General features: G+C 41.4%; 1 long non-coding RNA gene across 2 annotated transcripts in view; it reads left to right on the top strand.

Annotated features, from left to right (window-relative positions):
* Positions 1 to 4,457: 4,457 nt before the first annotated feature.
* The window catches only part of LOC112544947 (uncharacterized), a 253,599-nt gene continuing 233,665 nt past the window's right edge, over positions 4,458 to 24,391 (top strand). For both annotated transcript variants that reach the window (XR_012903973.2, XR_012903972.2), the window contains exon 1: positions 4,458 to 5,131. This is a non-coding gene — a long non-coding RNA (uncharacterized LOC112544947). The remainder of the gene's footprint in view (positions 5,132 to 24,391) is intronic.

Genomic DNA, 24,391 nt, shown 5'->3' with positions numbered 1-24,391 from the left:
GTTCTCAAGTTTAGTTTTTCACTCTCTTTAGGTAAAGAGCAAATTATGTTATACATATAATATTCTAGCACATATAAACACAAATATATATATTTAAAAAGATTACCTGCCTTTCCCATTAAAACTAAATATTTTTTCTTACTAGTCATGTCACATCACTTATTATGACTTTAGTCAGTAGCCTCCCAAAGAATGTATTCTATAGTTATTTGGTTAAATATTACTAGCAGCACATAAATCAATATTGAGTTCCCTTGCATGAATAGTGCAAATAGGTTCTTAGGCATTTAAGACCCTTTTCTACTCCCATTGTTGTGAATGGGAATTTTGCTGTTGATTTCAGTGCCTTCCAGTGATTTGTTGCATCTTCCTTTTCCTCCTTTCACCCCCTCAGTACCATTCCCTGCATAGTTGCATTCAGCTCTCCTTGCACATTCCTGTTGACTGTCTTAGTTCAGTGGGAAGATGCCCCAAACAAGTGTCTATTCATGCTGCTATAGGGGAAGGTTTGCAGGTTTAGTAGCCATACAGGGTGCATCAGTTGGGGAATTACAGTCCAAACTGCTATCCATTTCACCTCTTCAGTAAGTTTCTCCCTTTCAATTTCTGAGAAGGAAAAAGTCAGCTTCCCACATTCCTCTTCCACACCAGAGCCTAGGGGTGCCCAGTCTAATCGATTTTCTGTGCTCCAGCCCCAGTGGGGTGTGTGTGTGGGGGGGGGGGGGCGAGAGAGTGCCAGTGCAGACTCCCCAATGCTGGAGGGAGGCCCTGAGTCTCAGGGGCTGGATCCAGGCAAGCTAGCCTGAAGTTCTCCATCCCTGTACTAAGGAAAAGGGGACAGTGAGCAAAGAATGAAGAAGCCAATGAAGGCAGAGCCAGTGCAGGCAGAAGGAAAGAAGTGAGCATGTATAGGGAGAAATCAATTGGTAATTGAGAGAAGTAAATGGGATTCCTTATCAAAGTAAAAAGACATATGTCTGTTTGAGGGATAGGCCTCTTTTTGTTCACTCTCTCAGTTTTATTAGTAAAATTTACTCTATTGACTAATAATAACAATGGCATATAGTGATTTTATAAGGTAAGTTAATTAAACATTTTGACAGTATGTTTAAAAAAGAAATGTGTTAGATCAGAGCCATTCTCAGAGTGTGAAATTCACCTCTGTGAAAGGGACCAGTACAAGGTCAGGACACTTGAAGTTCTAAAGATTGGGTTTCCATGATGTACGGTCCCCATGTAAATCTTTTGCACAGGTGTGACTATTCCAAAGCATGAAAATAGGTGTATTTTCATTTTTCAGATACATGAAATTAGCAGGAGTTGATTTTTTTTTATCAAAATGGGGTCATTGAAAAAATGCTTATTTTAAAAATTACAATAGTCATTGCCTTGAGAATATACAAAACATGTGCTATTTATTCCTGCCTCTGGAAATTTCCACTACATGCATCTGACGAAGTGGGTCTTTGCCCACGAAAGCTTATGCTCCTACACTTCAGTTAGTCTATAAGGTGCCACAGGACTCCTCGTCGCTTTTGCAGATTCAGACTAACACGGCTACCCCTCTGATACTTGAAAAACATGTACTGTAGACATTAACCTATGGTGATATTTTGTTGAGAAAATATTTTATTTAACAGAAAAAAATTACTCAAACTTGTGCAAACACTAACACATGCAAGTGCTGTAGCAGTTTTATGAACATGAATGTTGAGACTTCAATACAGACCAAGTTGCACTGTGCACCAAACTGCCTGTCTTGTTAAATGATGGGCCTGATGCAGCAAAGAGATGAGTGCCTCCAATTCTCACTGAAAGCAATGAGAGTTGATGTAAAGTATTTAATAGGAGGCGTCTCTTAGCACATTTATGAATGAAACCCTTCTTACTGGTTCTCCCTGTATTGGTTAATTAGTGTGAATATTGAAAATGTTCTGCAGTTTTAGTACTTCCTTTATTCCAGTGTACACTGTATTAAATGAACAATGACCAAGGCAAAAATCTTGCAATAAATAGAAGTCTTCTAAAGAATTGCTTTGTCTCATTTTTCAAAAGGATTGTGGATCAGATTTTGAGCTGCTGTAAATCAGCATAGCTCCATTGATTTCAAACGAATTATGCTGATTCGTTTGAAATCTGACGATCTGGTCCCATAATCATAAACTTTAAAATTAAAATAATGGACAAAATTTTTTTCCCTGTTAACATACACTGCTGATTTCTTACAATCTACCTGCCTCATTTTGATCTTTCTGAGCAAATATGAGAAAAATACTCCACTAAAATGTCTCTGCAAGTTGAAAGATTTTTCCACTACAGAGAAATTTGCTCTGTGAAATAAAAAGCTCAGGATTCCGGCTACTTTAAATCTATTGACAGCAAGGAACAAGATGCTGTAGTCTTATAAATTACAAAGGTATTATATAATCAGCAGCACTATATAACCCCAAATATTATACTTTTCCATGTTTATTTCATTTGGTTCCACCAGCTAATTAGTTCCAGCCACACAACAACTCTCATATGTTTCCACTAATAAATTATGCATGTTTTATTGGAATGTTCTGAAATTGCATCATGTTCCTCCTACTTTTCATGACAAGGGGATCACTGAAACAGCAGTTGTTTTACCAGGTTGTGATTCTTTAGCTACCAGCTGACCTGGATCTATATTTTCTTTAGTGAGTTTTAGGAACCTAATAAAGCAAGACACCCATAAGGCTTGGTCATAGGGATTCCAATTCAACAAAGACCTAAGCATATGTTTAAGCACCTGAATAATCCCATCTTTATACTCAAGGCACTTAAACATGAACTTAAGTTCTAATAAAGTGAATTGATTCTTAGTGGCACGTAAAATTTAAGCATGTGCTTAAATGTTTTGCTGCTCCTCTTCTCTTTGCTTCTTTCCCCTTGGCTTCCCTTTCAATTTTCCTCTGCTCTGGCCACTAAGGCTATGTCTAGACTGCAAGCCTCTTTCGAAAAAGAGCGTCTAGACTGCAAGCAGTACTTTAAAAAAAGCAAGCCGCTTTTTCGAAAGAAAGCAGCGAGTGAGTCTGGATGCTCTCTTTCTAAAAAGCCCTGTTGGCATTCAAGAACGCCTTTTTCGAAAGAGCACTTTCGAAAAAAGGCGTTCTTCCTCATGAAATGAGGTTTACCGCCGTCGAAAGAAAAGCCGCGTTCTTTCGATTTAATTTCGAAAGAACACAGCTGCAGTCTAGACGCAGGTGATGTATTTTTGAAAAAAGGCTACTTTTTTCAAAAAAAAACCCTGAGTCTGGACACAGCCTAATAGATCCCTACTTCACCAGCTGTTGTTCAGCTGGGAGCAGAAATATTTCTGAAAAAGTCAAGGCCAATAACCCAATGATGTGAACTGAGAAAAAAAGCAGTCACTCTGTAGGTGCTCCTCTATTCTAGTATTATTCATCCCTTGCCATTTTTACTGAATCTGCATAGTAAGGTTATGGAGCCCTTTTGTTTAACTCAGCAAATATGCTTTACCTTCCAAAAACCATGTTTTTCTGCTTCTTTAGTTTGCAGCTGAGTTTACTGTTCCCTATTCTATGTTCTTAATCTTAAGTTTGGCCTGCTGGTTTTCTCACGTTGAATGGTGTACCGCATGGATGTCCCTTTGGCAACAGGAATTGCGAGGTCACTTTGGAAGATTTTTTGGAAGAAAATGCATGCATGCAGGACTCCAGTCCTGGAACTCTATTGACACAGGCAGATTCACATAGATTTGACTGTAGGACCAAGAGGTTCATACAGATTGGACTTCTCTGATTCAGCACCCTAACTGGTCCTGAATGAGGGATTTATCTGGATCAGAGGAAGTCATTTCAGGCCCCTGCTGCTGGTCTCCTTCCTGTTGGCTTTGCCCCAGACTTCCTGACTCCCCCCTCCCCTTGCAGCCCAGCTTAGCTGTGTGTCAGCTCCTGCCCCCAATCCTCCGCAGCTTAGCTGAGCCACGTGCCAGCTCCTGGCTCCCCCGTCGCAGCCCAACTGAGCCACACTCCGACTCCCAGCCCCTCACTCCTCTGCAGCGCGCTGGAACATCTACGGCCACGCTGACCACGGATGTTACCAGACGAGAGAATCCTGGATTTTAGAGCTGCAACCTGTAGTACTAACCAGTAATTTTTAGGGTGGAAAATCTCTTTTGTAAGCCATTGTGCCCATTTGATACCAGGGAGTAGCCAGGTGATGAAATTACTTGTGGAAGTAGACTGGTGTCCAGAGTTAAACCACTTGGGGTCCAAGATACAAGCAGCCCAGCATGTTGTACACAAATTGGCATGACATATTTGGCACAAAGATAAGGGAATTTACCAGGCACAAAGTATTAAATGGTCATAAAGGACATGGCTCATTTCATCACAGGATAATGAAAAGAAACATAACTCACACCCTTGTTAGGCATTTCAAATTTTTATCTGAATCATGGGTCACTTTTTTTTGGTCCACATCACCTTTGCCAGGAAGAGAAACTGGGCAAGCAAAAGATGTATAAAAATGTGTTCCACACCTTGCTCAGTGAAGCCAAACCATGATCAAGAGAACTGGTTGGGGAGAATGCCCTCTACTGCATAACAAACAGTTAGGTAGCTGATAAGCACCCTATTTCCAGTTAGGAAGCCTGCTGAAAAACCTGGAAAGAGGAGCAAAATACTGTGATCAATACACCTTTAGTTGGTCATCAGAATGAACTCTTGTCTCAAAACACTCATTCCAAATGTGAAGTTGAGCTGGAGAGCCCATCTTCATATCAGTTCCAAATGAGAGAGAAATATTATTTGTATACATGTGGTGGTGTCCGAGTGAGAACTTGGTTATGTTAAGTTAATGCTTCTCAGAAAGTTGTCATTCCCTAAATGACTAAAATTTGTGATGTATATTTGCATTTCACTAACAAATTAAGTCTTGTCTGTTTGGAAATTACACTGAATCACTAACTCAGCTGAGAGTGTTAAGGCTGAAGACACTCATTACACTAATTTAGACCTATAAGTTCCCAAAAGAAGCCCTCAGTTTCAAAGAAAGCAAGCTAAAATTCACATGCATTTGGTTATCAAGAGAATCTGCAGCTTCTGAAACAAGAAAAGCAAGAAGCTTTGAATTTTCTTGTAAGGTAAAGGTTTTACCATTATTTAAATCTTTGGTTAAAATGGCATAACACCTTACAGTACTGATGAAATTCCAGAGGAATTAGAATCTCTTTAAAGTGATTCCCTGCATATTTTGCATTTAATGTGTTTATCAGTGGTGAAACTTTGCTCTGAGTATCATCTGGGCAAGATAACTTTGAAATGCATTGATATTCCTTGGTAGTTAAGTTGACTTGTATGAATTCTTCTGTAGAATTGTTTGGTTAAACTCCCAGGGACAGATCCATAATTCCATTGGCAGATAAGATTGATTTGAGGTAATGGGTTTAAGGAATTATAATTCCATTTTGATACCAAAATCACTTGCCCAGATTATTATGGAAGTAGGGAAGTTTAGCTTTGTAATGAGATTGTGATAAAACATTTAATTAATTGAATTGATTTATATTGTCTGTTGAGATTATAATTTCCCATGTTGAGTTCAGTTTTTGTTTTGCAGGCATAAACTAATAATTTTTATTTTGCTTTCTGTAGTTTTTACCTGCAGTGTTGTGCTATTTTGGCTAATCTACTCATACATTTATAATAAAATCTTTAATCTTAAGGAACAGATTTACAGAACAGTGTGGAATTTAGTAGCCATAGCTGGTTGGTTAATAATGTATGTTTCGCAGTGTGTATTTTGCATCTATTTTCTGTAGAGAAAAAAAGATAAAAGCAGTGAAGACTGGAAACATTTCATTCAAATATTCAGGAACATTTTTTAATAAACAAAAATTATTCACTTTTGAAATCTGGAATGAAAATGATTGAAATTGTTACAATTCTTCCATTTTTAATAATTTAATTATTAAAAACATTCTAGTATTCTTCATTTTGTTTCTTTATATTGCATTTTATTACAGCACAGTGGAGGAATGAGTTTTTAGCTGCATTTTAATTTTCTGGTCCAAGAAGTTGTGATTCTTTCTGATCTGTTATAATCAGAAAGCTGATTATAAAAAATATTAAGTCCAAGATAATTGTTTAATATTTGTTACTCTGTTTACACAAGGAGCGGTATAACCGCTCCTTTTAAAATCTTCCTGCAGATGTCACTCTGTCACTGTAGAATCAAGCTTAATATTTTTCTTTAACAGTCAAAGTTGAGTTAGTCACAAACTTTGTTGGGAACCAGTCCAGTGGGTTTGCAATTAATGGTGCCTGAATGTGATCTTAGTAGCTCCATTCCCTGCAGATTCACACAGGTGTAACTGATGTCAGGATTTGTCCAGCATGTTTTTTAAAAAAGGTTCTATACAAATTCTCCTAGATACACAATAGTCTTGATTTGGTGCTTTATTGTGTCCCCCTTGAACTCAATAGTAAAGGTAAAAACTCCTGTTAATTTTAATGGGTACATCATAAGACTCTTCAACAATACATTTTGTGTGTGCAAAACAGGGACCATTGGATTGTTTTTATCCATTGATGGAATCTTTTTAGCATTGGTGGAGACTTCTGCTTTGCTTCAGGGTTTACACAAGAGCCTTTCAGTTCACAGAGGTGAAATCTATAATTGGACCATCGTGAAGATAAAAATGGCAATTTGGCTGAAAATATCAGGGAGATTTAGTTTTTTGAATCCAAATGTTTACAGAAAAGAGCAGTCTCTGTTACATTGTGACAAAATTCCTACTTCTCTTTGCCTGTATATAAATACATGTGTCTTTTTGCAGGGAGTTAATGTACATTTATCTATAGGGCTCCTGAATGTGCGTATTGAATTGTATTGAGGTGATATACAAGTGTATAATTTGTTTATGATATGAAGCAAAATGTAGGACTATGTACCACTTTAAAGACTAACAAGATGGTTTATTAGATGATGAGCTTTCGTGGGCCAGACCCACTTCCTCACATCTGACTAACACGGCTACATTTCTATTATTATTGTTTATGATATGTGTGTGTTCTATATATGTGTGTAATGTGGGTGGAAAAAAGACATGCAAGTGTATATGATTGTGTAAAAAATATACACAGTGCAGCTTTGACTGTCTGAAACAAAATTATCGGAAACAGTGTTCTATCCTCTGACATCTACTGTCTTGATTACCCAAAACACTTATTATCTGAATTTACTTTGTCCTCCTTGGTATTTGGATATGCCAGAAAGCAATGTAGTTTTATACATGAAACTAGGATTCAGAGCCTTGCAAGAAGGGAGAGTCTTAAGGGTAGAAAAATAATAGGAATCCTTGGGAACATTTATGTTTCACCTGCCAATTCTGGTAATGGGAAACATTTTGAAACAGTGTTTCCTCTCTCAGTTAATGTGTGAGTTTAACACAATCTTCTCATTTTAAGAAGGAGTCGGGATTTTAAAGACCTTCACTTGGTGGATGTCACTTGCTTCCTCTGACATGTCTTTCTTTGACATACTGAATCTCTTAGTTTTTGGCTTTCAGTTCAAGCTTCAAGAATCTCAGCATCTGTCGGTGGTGCGATAAATTCTCTGTGGTGATAAGAGGACAGCTGCTAATAGCAAGAGTAAGGATGGAATTTTGGCTCTTTCCTATTGTGTGTGAGACTACAGTCAGGAAAAAAAAAACCTGCATACACAATAAAAAGGCATCTTTTCTCCACAGTTTACTATTGTCTTTCAACCTAACAGCAGCATTTACACAGATTAACTCGGGTACCCCTCTGAAACCCCTACTAAGCTCACAGATATGCACTTAGCAGCATCCATTCATACTAACAGGACTGGAATTTATTGACAAGGGTGAACTAGGTTAGATGGTTTTGTCATCTGAAGAAGTGGGTTATGCCCACAAAAGCTTATGATAGTATTTATATATTTTCGATAGTCTCTAATGTATTACAGGGCCATTCTTTTTAAAGGTTTTTTTAGTTAGACTAACACGGCCACCCCCTGAGACTTTTAGGTTAGATGCTGTATGAAGAAATAAAGGAGCTGAATTATTCATGTTACATGGATACTCTGTGAGAAAAAGACAATTTGTAAATCTGCTTAATAAAACAAATCCCATTTTGGAACCAAACAGGGGGCCTGCTCCTGCTCCCAGTGACATCAACACCAAAACTTCCTGTGAATTAAATGGGAATAGTATTTGGACTATTTTGTCTAGATATTTTCTGTGATGTTTTGAATTCAGTGGGGGGAGGGTGTATGATGTTTTTTTTCATATTTGAAAGCCTTTTCTGTATAAAAACGTAACAGCTGGAAATCATGACACCATAGAAAGCATTTCTAGATAAACTGTTTTGACTATAAAGAATTTGTTGTTTTCAGTTTAGTGTCTTTAGTTTAGTTATTTACAGTGAGGATGAAACTGTAGGGATGACTCAGAACTTGGTTTTGGTTGATTGAATAATTTTGGTGCTGGGAACTCTCCATTTTTTCAGTTTCCTGATGTGCAAACTCGATTGTTCTTGCAAAAACCTCCAACTGTCTATTCACTCTGTCCAAAATTTAATATCAAAGAGCTGTAGGGAGGATCTGTGTTACTAAGACTTCGTAACTGTGAAAAATAACCTTGTCAGGAACAGCCCTTCTGTACACAACGAGTCAGGCTGGGATTTTCAGTGGAGCCCTTGGGAAAGCAGGGCACAATTTGCAGAGATATTTAGGTATTAATAGATGCATGTAGGTGTCCAGTGAAGTTTCCATAGCCTCTAAACAGGTTAAAAACCTAACCTCATTCAGTGATTTTGAAAAAAATCTTACTAGGTACCTCAGCATCTTCAAGGATGCAGCTATTTTTGTGGATCTAGTCTCATTCTCATTGCCCTTGAAGAGAAGTTGCATGCCTAACTCCGTCAGACTCCTGAAAATTCCACCCTATTTGTCACATGCAGTTTAGGTCCCTATCTTTGGTCTGCAAGATTCTAATTTAAGTCCTGATTAGCTGGCATTTGTATTCATTTAATGCTGGCTTCTTCAAGCTTGACCTGTTTAATATCTGATCTGTCCTTTATCAGAGAGAGGAGTGCATCTTGCACTTGAAGAGAGATGGCCTGGATCATCAAATAGACCTCATTTCTGTAATTCTATTTGCTGTGCCTCTTTAGATATGGAATACACTGACACGACTCCTCCTGTAACAAGCAATGATATACTGGAGACAATATCCAAGAGGGAAAGCCCTACAGTAGTTGCTTGCAAGAGTGAACTGAAACCAGACTGCCACTTGATAAAGCTGCATGTCCAACAGTTTTCAGATGCTGAAGGAAGGTTAACACTGTAGAGAGGGAAATTCATAACTTCCCACTCCTAAATTGTGTGCCTATTTAATGAACTGTTTTGCACTTTATAATTTTGAAATTCCTAGATCTGAGAATCTTACAAGTGGTATTGGTTTTTAATAATACATTCTGGCTGTGTCTACATTGGCATCCCTTCCGGAAAAGGGATACTAATGTAGACTTTGGAATAGGCAAATCTGCGGGGGATTTAAATATCCGCCGCGGCATTTGCATTAACATGGCTGCCGCTTTTTTCCGGCTTGGGGAAAAGCCGGAGCAAAGCGCCAGTCTAGACGTGATTCTCCGGAAAATAAAGCCTTTTCCGGAGGATCTCTTATTCCTACTTGAAAGGAATAAGAGATCCTCCGGAAAAGGCTTTATTTTCCGGAGAATCACATCTAGACTGGCGCTTTCTCCGGCTTTTCCCCAAGCCGGAAAAAAGCGGCAGCCATGTTAATGCAAATGCCGCGGGGGATATTTAAATCCCCCGCGGATTTGCCTATTCCAAAGTCTACATTAGTATCCCTTTTTACGGAAAGGGGTGCCAATGTAGACACAGCCTCTGTGATTATTTACTGCTTTCATCTGGAAAGGATTCTAAAGCATGGAGTTCTCATTCATACTTTAGTATCCGAGGGGTAGCCGTGTTAGTCTGTATCTGCAAAAGCGGCGAGAAGTCCTTTGGCACCTTATAGACTAACCGAAGTGTTGGAGCTTAAGCTTTCAGGGGCAAAGACCCACTTCGTTAGATGCATGTGACAAAGTGGGTCTTTGCCCACGAACGCTTATGCTCCAACACTTCTGTTAGTCTATAAGGTGCCACAGGACTCCTCGCCGCTTTCATTCATACTTTAGTAGCTCATCGAAGAGTAGCCAGAGATGGGCATGAATACAAACGTCTCAGGCTCTAACAATCCCAGACTGAAGTCAAATCCAGATGTGGTTCTAGTTCTGAATGTTGTGGCTGGTCTTTATATAAAATGCTGAACCAAAATTTATTTCCTCCGTTGATGTGTGGGGAAGGAACTTCTGATCCAGAACCTAATTTTATATATGGTCTCAGCTTTAAATCATCCTTTTGTTTAGGCCACAGGGAACATGTTTGCACATATGATGAATAATCATGTTTTATTGATTGTGAATTACCCTGGAATTGTTTATTACTTTGTAACATGTCTAATTTACTCTGAGATTGTTGTGTGAGAGAGCAGTGCTGGAGGCTTATGTTAAACTTTATTAGATGTTCCAGATCAAAGGAAGTATAGAGATCAGATACTTTTTATTTTGGGGATTGTGCATTTTAAATGCAAGTTGGTCATTTGGACCAATTGGTACATTTTATGTTGTGTTTTCAAAACTTGTGATTTATTCCCGGGGAGGGGGAGGCGGGATATATAGAAGAGGTTTTGCTTATTAATATATCATTATTTATCTTTAAGTGCCCATAATGGATTTGAGTGATTCAAAATACAAGCTGGTGCTACCTTGAAGAATTTGCAAAGTAAGATAAGTGGTATAGTGCAAACAGAATGCACTGGGGGATCCCAGAGGAAGGAATCACTATTATTATTTATCGACTTGCTTCTTATTAACATTCCAGAAGCAATAGTACAAAAATTCAGGTGTGTGTTTTCCATTTCTAACACCTTTGATTCTCAAAGACAAGTGGTACAAATTAATTACTGCAGCTTAGAGCTAAGAAAAAACTCCCTAGAACTGTGCTGCCATGGATGTGGAGTAGAGAAAGGAGTAGATATTGTAGGATGATGGAAAGAGCAACGCGCAATCCCTCGCTGTCAGCTCTGTAGCCATAAACCAGAAAGAGCAGTTAGATTTGAGTATTCGGGCATCCCTGGCAAGCCAAACTCTTTTCCTAGGTCGGCTGCACAAGGAGCAGAAGAGGCACAGATGCTTTCTCCTGAACAGAGCTGAAATTCTGAAGGGCAGCTGAATTTGCTAATGTTCTGTGTTGTGATACAGAATGTGAGAAATGTTGATGAGGCATGAGGCAGAACAGCTTGCTTTGTTGCTGCTGTATTGACTCTGCCGTGCTGACAGTAGTTTAAAAAATTGTTTTTGTACATAAGCTGAGTAAATATATAGAACTTGGAAGACAAATAGGGAACAGCTATGTGCAGTCGCATGGTCTCTCTTTCATAGAGTAGCTTTTCTGCCCAGAATTTCACTTAATTTTAAATAATTGTAAAATAACTATGGAAAGATGACACTTTGGGAACATTTGTCCTTGTTAATATGATTAATTTTATCCATGTGGCTGGATTACAGTGGGGTCAGATTTATTTTGCTGAACATTACACTGAGGTCATCAATGGTGCAGTATTATGTAGTGTTCTTTTGAGGGGAAAAAAGTACGGTCCTGGAAATTATTCAGTGGATAGGCTAGATCAGGCTTTGGCAGCCAGAAGCTCACTCGAGGGGCTGTATTGTAGTGGGTATCATATTTTTCTATTCATGTGTGGAATAAACTTTTTATGTGCACCAAGGCATGTGTATGGAGCAGAAACAAAAACCTAGCTGTGGGTGCTCTGCTAATTACCTGGGTGGTATTTGAATCTTGAGCAGCTTCATACGCACCCAGCTTACAGGGAACATTGGTGGGTACCACAGGAAATACGCTGTTGGACACAGCTAGAGTTACTCTGGGAAAGTCATTCACATCCTCTCTCGCCATGTTAACGGGTTCAGTACATGCACTCTCCATTATGTGCTTGACCAGTATGGTTCAAAGTTTGGACGTGCAGGGGGATAAAGGCATGGCCCCAGCAACACCAATTTCCATTTTGGGTGGTGAATCCTGATAAACTGCTAGCAGGTAGCAATGCCATCTTAGAATCTATCTGGCCGTTTGCTCCCTCTATTCTGCTGTGCCCTTAGTCTCTCTCACTTGCTTTTAACATTTCCCTGCTTCCTCACAGTTTCCAGTCTTGTCCAGAGTCCACCTATCTTCACAGAAGTCTTGACTTCACTACCATTGAAAGCAGTGGCAGAACCCTTGACTCCCCCCCCCCAATCCTGGCCACCCTTTGTCCCAAGGGTATCAGGTCCATCCATCACCAAGCTTGTGTTGGGTGACCCCGCATTAGTTGGGGGTGGAGGGAAGAAATGGGAAGGGAGGGTCTTGAACCTTCCACCTCTGGCTCTATAGGCAGGTACCTTATCCACTGCACCACCTGAACTAAAGACAGCCTCATTTTTATAGGCAAAGACTATAGGGCAATGGTGACCATCCTTGATTTAGGGAAGCCCTGTGGCTTCAGTCCCTTGAAATTAATGGGAGATGATGGCCATTTGGTGGGAAAGAATATGTGATACTTAAAACAAAATGAAAACCATATACAGTAGACTTCCGGTGCCGGATTATCAGATATGCTGGACTATCAGGAGGTACTATAAGATGGTTATATATATATATATATATATATATATATATATATACACACTGTGTGTGTGTGTGTGTGTGTGTGTGTGTGTGTGTGTATGTATATATATATATATATATATACACTGTATATATTATACTGTATATAAAGTGTTCTTAACCCTTTTTATTGTATATACAGTATACTGTAATATTTTAGTTTTTTTAAGCCTTTTTTACCCTTTTTGCTCAGTTCAGCTGCTGCCACTGTTACCTTGTGACAAATCGTTTGTGCAAGAGGGTCAGTGTAAACAGCACAACACTGTTTTGCGCAAAAAAGCCCCGATGGCTAAAATGGCGATCGGGGCTTTTTTGCGCAAAACCGCGTCTAGATTGGCCACGGACGCTTTTCCGCAAAAAGTGCTTTTGCGAAAAAGTGTCCTGCCAATCTAGACGTGCTTTTCTGAAAATGCTTTTAACGGAAAACTTTTCCATTAAAAGCATTTTCAGAAAATCATGCCAGTGTAGACGTAGCCTTGGAGTTTTAATGTACTGCAAGCACTCCATGCATGTCCCAGGACCCCTTTGGACAGGGCCTCTGCACAGCTACAGTACTGGAGGTGCTGAAAGCAGGGCTGTGGTCACTAATGATCATAAGCCATTATCATCCGGTGGCCGTTGAGAATCCTAGAGGGAAAGGAGTCTCAGTCACTTCCCACCAACGAAGTGTGTGTCACAAAAATCACCACCAGAATTGACTCCGCTTCACTGGTGTCAGTGTAAATAAAAAGATCAACGAATGGGCTGGCCTAGAGATTGAGCAACCTCTCTCTCATTGTAGAGGAGGTCCCCTCCAGCCCACAGACTGAGGGATGTTGGTGCAACAGTGTGGGCACTGCTGCGTCTGGTGCTGCATTTCTTCTGAGAGCCTTTCAGATTCCAGGGCTGCTGTTCTGGCAAGAGTGGTGAGAATTAAACTCACACAAACACAAGCTAGAGATGGAAACGCAGCATTCCACCAAAGTCTCAGCATCTTTGTTGGCTTTTAACAACACACCATCCTCTGGCTCTGGCCCTTGAAAAACAAATCAAACCTAATTACATTGCACATCAGCCTAACACATTTGGAAAGTCATTTTTATAAAAAGCTGTCCAAAGCCATTTTGGCAGGTATTTTTTAAATGCAGCCACCTGTTCAAACAAATATTTCCCCTTAAAACAAAGACAAGGTAGCAAAGACAATTCAAATCTGGAGTTTAGCACTTGGTGGCCTGATTTTAAGATGTGCTGAGCACCTGCAGCTTCTATGGGATGCTCAGCACTTCTGAAAATCTGGCCATTCATGATCTGGCAAAGGCCACGCAGCAAGTCACTGTCTGATCTGGTATTAGAACACAGCAGTTCCATTACTATTAACCCAGCTTGAGTTCATTAGACCACAGTGCCGCTCACACTGTTGATGTGGCCTTTTTATTCTTCACAGGCAATGCTGGCTGTTCAGCCAATGAGTCACTCAGTGTTCACTGGGGAGGGAGCTTGTCTGGACCATGGGAGAAAACAGGGCAACCCAGATGGCACTGCTGCTCACAAGTGTGAGCTGATCTGAGGTTTCCTACAAAACAGAGGGACTTGTGGCTGTGAGGTTCATGAATCTCAAAGGCCAGTCCTAGGTGTCTATGAATAACCTGTGTTCTGTAGAAATGTTCTTGAGTGATTTTGTAGAGTTCTAGTGTTGGAGTTTGGAACGATCACCAGATTAAGTAGTCTGACCTCCCGTATATTCCAGGCCACCAACACCACCCTGCTGCCTCCACATCAAGACCAACACAAGGGATGTTAATGGGTCACAGTGCAGTGGGCCCGGCCGGGCTAGAGCAGTCCCCTACCCCTGGCAGGCTGGGCCTCCACCTGGCCCGAGAGTCGATGACATGGTGGGCCCAGCTGGGTTGGAGCCAAACCTGCCCCCCGTGGTGGGCTGGGCCTGGCCTGCCCTGCCCTGGCTGGAGCAGCTTGTAGAGCAGTGGGCCCAGCCAAGCTGGAGTAGAAACCCCCCCCCCCCCCGCACCTGCCCACAGTGGGCTGAGCCCGGCTTGGTGGAAGCAGCTCATGGCACAGTGGGCCCGGCTGGGCTGGGGCTGCCACACCTTGCCACAGGCAGGGGGGACTGCAGGATTTCAGTTAACCAGTTAATTTTTTAACCAGGATTTTATGTCCCTACTCAACACCCCAAATTAGACTAAAGTATAGTAACAGGGGCCTTTGAAGACTGAAGTAGTGTGTGACCTCATGGTCGAAGAATAGCAGGGACTGAGGTGCACCGGTGCCTGAGGTCCCTGGAATGGTTAGGGCATTGATTTATCCCCGCTACACCAGTGTTTCTCAACCCTTTTTTATAAAGTACCCCTTCTTTCAAAAAAAAAAAAGTACCCCTAGCCCCCCCACTCTCACCCAATGCTCCACTCCTCCCCCAGAGCCAGGCACCGGATATATGGTAACCCTACCTTTGAAATACCCGCTCCCACCACCCAGCTGTGCCTCAGCGGCTTGTCTGCAGGGAGTAAGTGGCCCGCCAGTGCCGGGCTCGCCACATGGGGCAGGGTGCTCCCACCTCAGCCCAGTGTCCCCCTAGTGTGGCACCCAGGGGCAACTGCTCCCCTCACCATGCCACTGATACGGGGGGGGGGGGTCCTTTGCAGCAAAGCTCATTGTGCCACTTCACTGCCTTTTAGCTCCTCACCACAGTGCCCCGGGGAATGGGCGATGGGATGCATTGTATTGAGCTGCTGGAGGGGGTGGGGGTATGTGTGTCTCCAGGTTCAGCCGCCCTCCCCACTGGAGCATCCCGGGAAGGTGCCAGAGAAGGAAACGAACTAGGAGAGGAGGCCGTGGAAATATTTTTTTTTCTCCCTGCCCAAACCCGCACCCCAACTTGGAACTGCCCTGGGTCTCACTGGAGCCGCTGCAGCCATGCGCTTTTCCTACCAACTCTGGGGCATATGCACAGAGCAGCTGTTAACATCCAGACACGCGGCTTCGAACATTCAATTTGACAGCACATGCCACCGCCCGCTCCTCAATCCCCTTTGCAGGGCAAAATCCCGGACATTTTTTGCCAGATTTCACTTGTATTGATGTACCCTCTAGACATCTCTCGTGTACCCCTAAGGGTATGCGTACCACCGGTTGAGAAACACTGGTGTAGATTCTACACCTCACCCTCCTGTAATAACTATAATTCACAATGAAAAGAGCTAGGAGCTTGGATTTAAAAACAAAGACAATTGTGATTTTTTTTATTTTTTTTTTCCCCTTGGCATTTCCAGTTGTCTAAAATGAAAAGGCGGGCGGGGGGAGTGGATTGCAGCCTGGCCAGATCTCTAAATAACAGCACAACATCTTGAGTTCTTTCCCACGATGTGGTATTATTTCATCTAAGCTGGTTCCACTTGACTGTGATTTGATGCTGCTTTTGACAGTAGGTCTCTGAGTAGTTAGCAGTAGCATCTTTAGATGGGAGCACAGAATTCCTACACATGCCAGGCCATGTCACGAAAGATGACATTTACTGTGTATCCCCTATAAAACAGGATATGTTTGTTTTCTAAAGCAATAATCCTAAACACTGTAGCTTAAAACGGTATTGCTATGCCAGGGTCAGATTTTGAATACCCCCATATTGATGAGCAGCTACTCATGGACTCCAGTGGGACTACACGTGTGTAATTGCTCGTTAATATAAGGGGGCACAAAATGCCCCACAGTGGTTTGAATCATTACTGTTGTATATTTATGTTTAATAAGGGATGCCAAAGGGTGATGCAGAGATACCAGATGGTGGGCATTGGATAAAAGGATAGGTTGTGATTTTGATTTGTGTTTGGCCGCATAGTTTTACCTCTTACATTCCCCAAGCTTTCTGCTCTGTATCCTGTAAGTGGATGGAAAATACCAATGAAATGAGTAAAAGAATGTTGTATTATTGTGTTTCCTCCGCACCAGCTCTGCAAAAAGCCATGGCTGCATTATGATTTCATATCACTTCTGATGTAAGGAGATCAAGTAATTATCACCTTTTTGAATATCAACCTGTGATGGTGGCAGAGAGACCAGTTGTGGCTACTGCTCATGAACAGAGGTTTATGAGTTCACTGTGGAAGGGGTATTGGTGGTTTTCTTTCTGATTTTGGAATGTATTTACAGGCAGTCCCCGGGTTACATGGATCCGACTTGCATCGGATCCCTACTTACAAACGGGGTGAGACAACCCCGCACTAGCTGCTTCCCGCCAGCAGACCAGGGAGACGCGAAGCTAGCGCCCCCCCCCCCCCCAGCAGACCAGGGAGACGCGGAGCGGCTTTTCTCAGCAGATACCTCAGCTTGAGAATAAAGGACTGAGGGAAGTGAGGTGTGGGAGAATAAAACTGAGCTCTGGAGAAATGTTTGGCTAGAGTTTCCCCTACAATATGTACCAGTTCCAACTTACATACAAATTCAACTTAAGAACAAACCTACAGTCCCTATCTTGTACGTAACCCGGGGACTGCCTGTATTTCTTTTTTTATGAAATAGTACATTATTAGGATGTGGACTTGTCAAATAGGCTTGCCATGCTCACAGACATCATCCCAAGTGGACTGCCTAAAAAAAAGGACTGGCATCACATCACATGGAATGACCAATGATGCATCATATATTTTTAATAAAATATTTTAATACACATCCCCTTCTTAAATACTGGGTTTTAAAATAGGCTTTGCCTTGAGCCATGTAGCTACCCAGCTGTGATTTTTATAAGGCAACAATCTCCACATCGTTAGATGTTATGACTGATATTCTAGCTACTGAAACAGTAACTGCACACACAAAAAGTTTCAAATTACAATTAATTGCAGTGCCTTTCAATGCTGAAAAGTGTTTTTTTTTTTTTTAAAGTGAAGTTCCATATTTTCCATTTCTCAGTGAGTTTCAGATCAAATGTGTTTAGCTTATACATAAAAAGATTATTTTAGTATCTGCACATGCAGTCTGGGAATTTTAAAATCAAGCTAGGCTTTTTTGTGTGACTTTCACATTATTTGTTAAAGACCCTGCAATCCAAACTCAGCTGAAATTTTGTATTGATGTGGCAAAATAGAATCCAGCTCACTGTTCTGTAGCTGCATTGGCTATGTGGTTCTACTAGTTATAAAGCTTGATTTATTTATTTATTTATTTATTTATTTTGTGGGGGAAGGGGTCAATAAAATAAGCAAATATGATTCAGAGACTCAGAAGAGAGGAAACTTGGCATACCTTCCACTTCCTCATCCACTCTTGTTGGTTGTTTTTCTATTGTAATGCCCCCTCAGTGTGTGGTTTTTCTCACAGAGATTTCAGAGAGGGGTGATTCTAATTCATCTACTTGAAAATGAAAAAAAATTGCAAGAAAATTGAAATTTGTATGTTGCAGGGGGTCAAAATGGACAACTTTTTTCTTTTTTTCCCAATATTTTTGAAGTTTTTCATTTACTGAAAAGCAGATTTTTGGTAAAATTTTTACTATTAGTTTTGATTAAAAAGTCACAATGTTTTGAAAAGTGAAAAAATTAGACTAAGTCAACAGTTTTGTTTTTAAAGAAGGTCAATTTCTCAAGACAAAATACTATCCCTATGACCCGCTCTAATTGTGTTACCATTTGCAAGATGCTAAAGTTTCTTTCAGAGTATTTTATCATTCAGGAAAATCTGAACTAAAACCAAAATCTAACCTGTCTGCTAACTACATTCATAAGTCAGATTTAGCTTTCAGTTATGATGATGTAAATCTGGAATAACCCAACTGAAGTCAATGGAGTTGCTTCGCCTTTATACCTATAGAAGTGAGAATGGACCCTAACCCTAGTTGTATAAATATAGAGAGCATGTCATCTTTAGACAGTAGTCTCAAAGTCAGACTGGGTCAGTAGTGACTGAAAATTGTTACCGTTTGATGACTGTTTACAGTCTTACGTGGACTGAATCTGCGAGTCTTAGCTTTCTAATGGACTGTTACATGCAAGAATCCACAGGGGACGCTGAGCATAAGGCTGTGAAAGATTCAGTGAAGGTTTCTTAAATCATCCTCTAAGCGGAAGCAGTTACAAATTTTGGATGCCATATCCTCCACAATCTCAAATCTGGATGATCCAGGGCCGGAAAGATCTTGAGCATGCTGCAGGAGTAGTTGCTGTCTCCTCCTGGCAACATGACTTCTGCCCTCTGGCTACAAAAACGGTTCCCAGAGAGCTAACACATGTCTGAGTTGTACTATTTCTGATCTGGTCCCCAGGCCATGCAAGAGAATGGCACAGAAGAGAGTAGCCGCCCTGATCCCTTTCCCTTCCCTTCCCCTTGTACTTGGAGGAACTCCGTGTCCACAGATATCCATTGGAGGAGGAGTGGGATGACAGGGGTGTGTCCTCACTGCACCGTAACTCGAAATAAGAGATGCAAATCGCGGATCTTATTTCGATGCTATTTCGAAATAGCTTATTTCGTTGAAATGTCAAAATAAAGCGCTATTCCGAAACGTCCCTTACTCCTTGTAGAAAGAGGTTTACAGGGACGTCGGAATAGCGAGCCCAAAATCACGGGCTTGCTGTGAAGACGTGGGACAGCTATTTCGGGATACTCCAGTATTCCAAAATAGTGTTGCAGCATAGACGTTCCTCAGGGGAGCATCTGGGAAGGGAAAATGTGTGTGCACCTGGCCTGTTTCACTGCAAATTTTAGACCAGGACTGGGGAACCTCAGGCCAGGGGCCCCTGGCTTGCCTAGATACTGTTTCTCTCCCCCCCCCCCCCCCACTAAATATTGGGAAGCCCATGCAGACACTCCAGTCCCCTGTTGCCCCACACAAGTCTATTAGTCTGGGACCCCCCGCAGCTCTGGTGTGTGAGGGGAATGTGGGGAGTGTCTTTCTCCCTTTTGGTCAGAGGCCATGTCAGTGAGGGTGGGTTTTTTTTTTCCCCCTTCTCACTTGTGTGCAGCCCCCAATTGATTTTTCTGTGGGTCTGTGACCCCCAACCCAAAAAAATGGTTCCCTTCCCCTGTCTTAGACCATGGTTTTTCTCTGAGCCTTCGGATGCAGCTGTTCCTCTTTGCCATGCCCATGATGATGATGATTAAACCTAGATGTGTACAGTCAAAAAGACAAAAACGTACCAATTGAATGAGACCAACAAGAGGTTGATGGTGGAAGACTGGGGAGACAGGGTGACAAAATAGATTCACCCTTGGTCAGCACAAGACCTGAACTCTGTTGGCTTGTCAGTCATTGGTGTTGCGTAGACCCTGTGGTGCCGTTTGCAAATGGATACATTTCACCTCACACTGAACTGCCTCGCATTTTGCTTTAGTCTGCAGTGCAACAGCAAAGGAATGATTGGCATAAACCAAGAGAAGTAGTTCATTGATTTTTTTCTTTCTTTCCATGTAATTTCAGTTGTCCTTATTTTAATAAAGCTTGTTTTCAGACAAGGATTCTCAGCTCTTTGTGTGTGACTGCCCATCTCAAACCTAATGAATACAGACCTCTAAGGGCCCTGATCTTGTGTAGATGCTGAGTTTAATTCATTGGGAGTTGAGAGCACTCACTTTGCAGGGTTGGGACCTAGCTCTGATTGGTATAAAAAGAAATCAAATATGTTGTCTATTGCTGTCAGAGCGATGCTTCTTACAACTGGTATGATTTCACTCAATCCAGTGTTATCCATGTACTCAGAGCTGTTTTTCCTAGAGTGACGTCTATGAGTAGCAGTAGCTGGCAAAGAAATGTTTCCTCTTCAAAGAAAACATGAGTCAAGTATGTTGCTGCTTGTTTTTGCTTTGATGGCTGCATCTGTTAGACAGTGATTTTTCAGCTCATTCCTGCTATTGCTGTCACCCATCATAAACTCTGTCCCCAGGGCTTGTGGGAATTTTGTACTGTACCGTTAGAATGATGTGTCTTTGGTGAGTGAGGAGTGTGTTTCTCCAGAGTTTGGTGCCTGCCGGCCTCCCCTTCTGAATGGACAAGTCAGAACTCTGTGATCTATAATCTGGACTTGTCTGTATCATGGTATAACGCAGTCCGGGCTAGGACAATGCAGCGATGTCCATGGTGGGGGACCCCATTTCCCATCCTGCCTTGTGAAGTAGTGGGCTAGCAACTGGGGTACCACAATGGGAAATAGACAAGAAACTTCCCTGAATTTCCCATTGCTCCTAGCATGTTAACACATCTCTATGCATAAATTCTTGGGATAGCAATCTCATCTTGATGATGAGGGCAGGTTGACTGACATAGATTGGTGAGTATTCATGAGAGACGATCTCTTTCTCCCCAGCACATAAAGCAGGTATGGGTGAATTAGCTCCTTCCCTGGAAAAGGAAGAGAGTCTGCTGATGCCTTCATTCCCTTTCCTTTTATCTCACGTGAGTATCTGATTTCACGCCAGAGCCAATGTGGCATATGCTTCCCAGTGCACTGTTTTGATACTGAAAAGGGAACACTGCATTCCGTAGCACAATATTTGCACAGCATGCGCATGGATTCAGTTAAGTCTTGAAAGTCTTTGTGGGTTATGACATTCCCCTAAATGTGCTGAGCTTTCTTTAACCTTTCATAAAACATTGTGATCTTTATGGACTGTATCATATTGTGCAGTAATGTGCTTTATTGTCCACAGAATAAGCTTTTCTTAAGGATAATTGGAAAGCTGGAAATGGCTGCTATCGGCTGATTTTTTTTAAATACATTATTTCTGAAATGGGCCTGGTGTAATAATGACCCTATCTGCTCAAGATTTAAGATTTGTCTTGGCAGAGAAAATTGATCCATTTCACCTTTGTCTAATGGAAATTTTTATCTGGGATTATCTGTTTATGTAAATGAATGTTCCTCTGAAAAGAGAACTTGAGGGTGCAGTAAATCTCAGTGACACTTCAGCTTCATGGGGGGAAAATTGGAAAGGATTCTAGTATTTATCTGCATGAAATTGGTTATAAAAACAAAATTATCTTCATGTACCTGCTGCATCTGATGTTTCCTGGGATTTCATTACATTTTTTTTGAATAATACAATGTTACAATAAGAACAGAGCTCTCGGTTATTAGCTCAGAAGTTGTTGGGGTTGTGTTTTCTAGCATTATAGCTATCAAGAGAAGGCATCCAGTTTGGGATGGCAGGATTCTGCATCCTAATTGGTACCAGTTAGCACTGACACATTATTGATGTAGCTCCAGGTAGGGCATTGCAAACCTACCAGATTCCCTTTTTGTATATTAAATATGAATCTAATTACAATGAAAAATGTCTTTGGCAAATCAGCATTTATTTGTAGTGGATGGATCACTACTATGAATTTAGCATTTAAGCTAATATTTTTACATCATTCTTGTGATCAGATAATTAAACAGATTTTATTGCTAATTTGCCTCTTTAGAACTAGTCATATTTAAAATAGAGCGGGGCAGATCCTCAGCTACTGTAAATTTAATGTAGCTCAAGTTATGTCAATTATAGATGTTTCCACTAGCCAAGGATTTGGGCCATTAACGTAGTGACTATTAATATTCTTTATTTTTAATGTCCTTGGTGGGACTGAATGAAAATAAAAACAAGAATTGATTTTAATATTAAAACAAAAATATGGATGTGTTTTGATCCACTTTTAAAATTAAACACAATAACAGATAAAACAACACTAACTAGTGAGCATTTAATACTTTGCTAGACTTGGTGTAACCTAGGTTTATAGGATATGATGATGCTCAAAGGGATCAGGAAGGCACTGAGAAGCAGCGGGACATCAGCATATTTTTAACATGCCCAACTCCCCTTGCCGTCACTGGCAATGATACTGTGCAGCTTTGCTGGAGTAGAGAAAAAGCAAAGCCGACACCATTGAAAGATGAAGGAAATTCACTACACGGTGATGTGCACTCACAGGTACAGAACATCACCTTGCATTGTCACATCTGAGCAGCCAAAGTCAGCTTACGAAAGCCAGATTCAGGCACTTACGTAAGTGACCTAATTCTTAAAAATCATTGGAAGCTGCTGGTTGCTCAGAACTTTTGAACATGAGATCATTCATCTAGGTGCCTAGATAATAAGCCAAGAGCCTATTCTAGAAACCCAGCATGAAACCTTGCTGCATTGAAGTCAAGGGAATTCAGTAAGACTATCTGCATTTTTTTAAAACTTTGGATATAATCTGTGCTGTAATTAGGTGCAACACAGGTCTTCCAGACATTATACTAGTATAGCAGTGGCTATTAAAAAAATCAGCATTCATCAGTGGCTTTCGCCTTGTATCAAAGAGACTGCAGATCGTACAATGTGATAACCTTTCGTAAATATTGCTTATTTAAGGGCAAGCTCTGTAACAATATCTCCCTCCTGCACATCATTCTTCAGAGTGGGGGGAAAGGTGACAATCTTTGAGCAATTTTGAGAAATTATATTTTGTCACTGAAAGAGTAAAACAATGATTTGAGTATTCTGAAAATAATTATGCAAGACATTTGAAGAAAATTATCAAGAGGACACAAGTGGCTATTCCACTGTCATAAAACTTAGACATGAAATGTTCATCCCTTAATGCTCTTCGTGTATAGGGATTTCTTCTTCACATTTCAGGGACTAGAAATTGCCAATGCATTTAGGGTTGCCAGGTGTCTGGTTTTGAACTGGACAGTCCAGTATTTGAGCTTTCTGTTTGGGAAACACAATGAGAAAATAGAAATGTCTAGTATTTTCTAAATGAGATGTAATGTAGATTGTGATGTAATGTCAAGTGTGTCTGGTATTTTTGTTGAAACCATCTGGCAACCTTAAACACATTAAACCTTAAGTCAGGATAAGGGCAGGTTGCAAAACTCAAGGAATCACAACATATATCTTACTCAAAATAGAAATACTCAGTTTAAAATACAAGAGTATCTACAACATTTTAAAACAGGGCTACTCAACTTTGGAAGCCCTGGAGGCCACAATGATACTCACAGCACATGCGGAGGGCCGCAACTTAAGTGTGGTTGCATATACATGCAAATATATTCAAATACAGGCAGTCCCCGGGTTACGTACAAGATAGGGACTGTAGGTTTGTTCTTAAGTTGAATCTGTATGTAAGTCGGAACTGGCGTCCAGATTCAGCCGCTGCTGAAACTGATCAGTTTCAACAGCGGCTGAATCTGGACGCCAGTTCTGACTTACATACAGATTCAACTTAAGAACCCCAGGCGTCCCCAAGTCAGCTGCTGCTGAAACTGATCAGCGGCTGATTCCAGGAAGCCCGGGGCAGGGGCTTCCTGTAGTCAGCCACTGGTCAGTTTCAGCAGCGGCTGACTTGGGGACGCCTGGGGCAGAGCAGCTGGGGTGCTGCTGGGTTGGTCCAGTAGTGCTGCCGCTCCTCGGCGCTACTGGACCAACCCAGCAGCACCCAAGCTGCTCTGCCCCAGGCGTCCTGATTCAGCCGCTGCTGAAACTGACCAGCAGTGGCTGAATCAGGACGCCTGGGGCAGAGCAGCTGGGGTGCTGCCTGGTTGGTCCAGTAGCGCCCAGAGCGGCGCTACGGGACCAACTGGCAGCGCCCCAGCTGCTGTACCACAGGTGTCCGGAGCAAAGCCGCGGAGCACGGGGGCAG

Source organism: Pelodiscus sinensis, chromosome 4 (genome assembly GCF_052426305.1).
Source record: "Pelodiscus sinensis isolate ZL-2025 chromosome 4, ASM5242630v1, whole genome shotgun sequence".
Taxonomy (NCBI): domain Eukaryota; kingdom Metazoa; phylum Chordata; order Testudines; family Trionychidae; genus Pelodiscus; species Pelodiscus sinensis.
The sequence above is the reverse complement of the archived record's forward strand: the minus strand, read 5'-3'. Positions and strand labels throughout refer to the sequence as shown.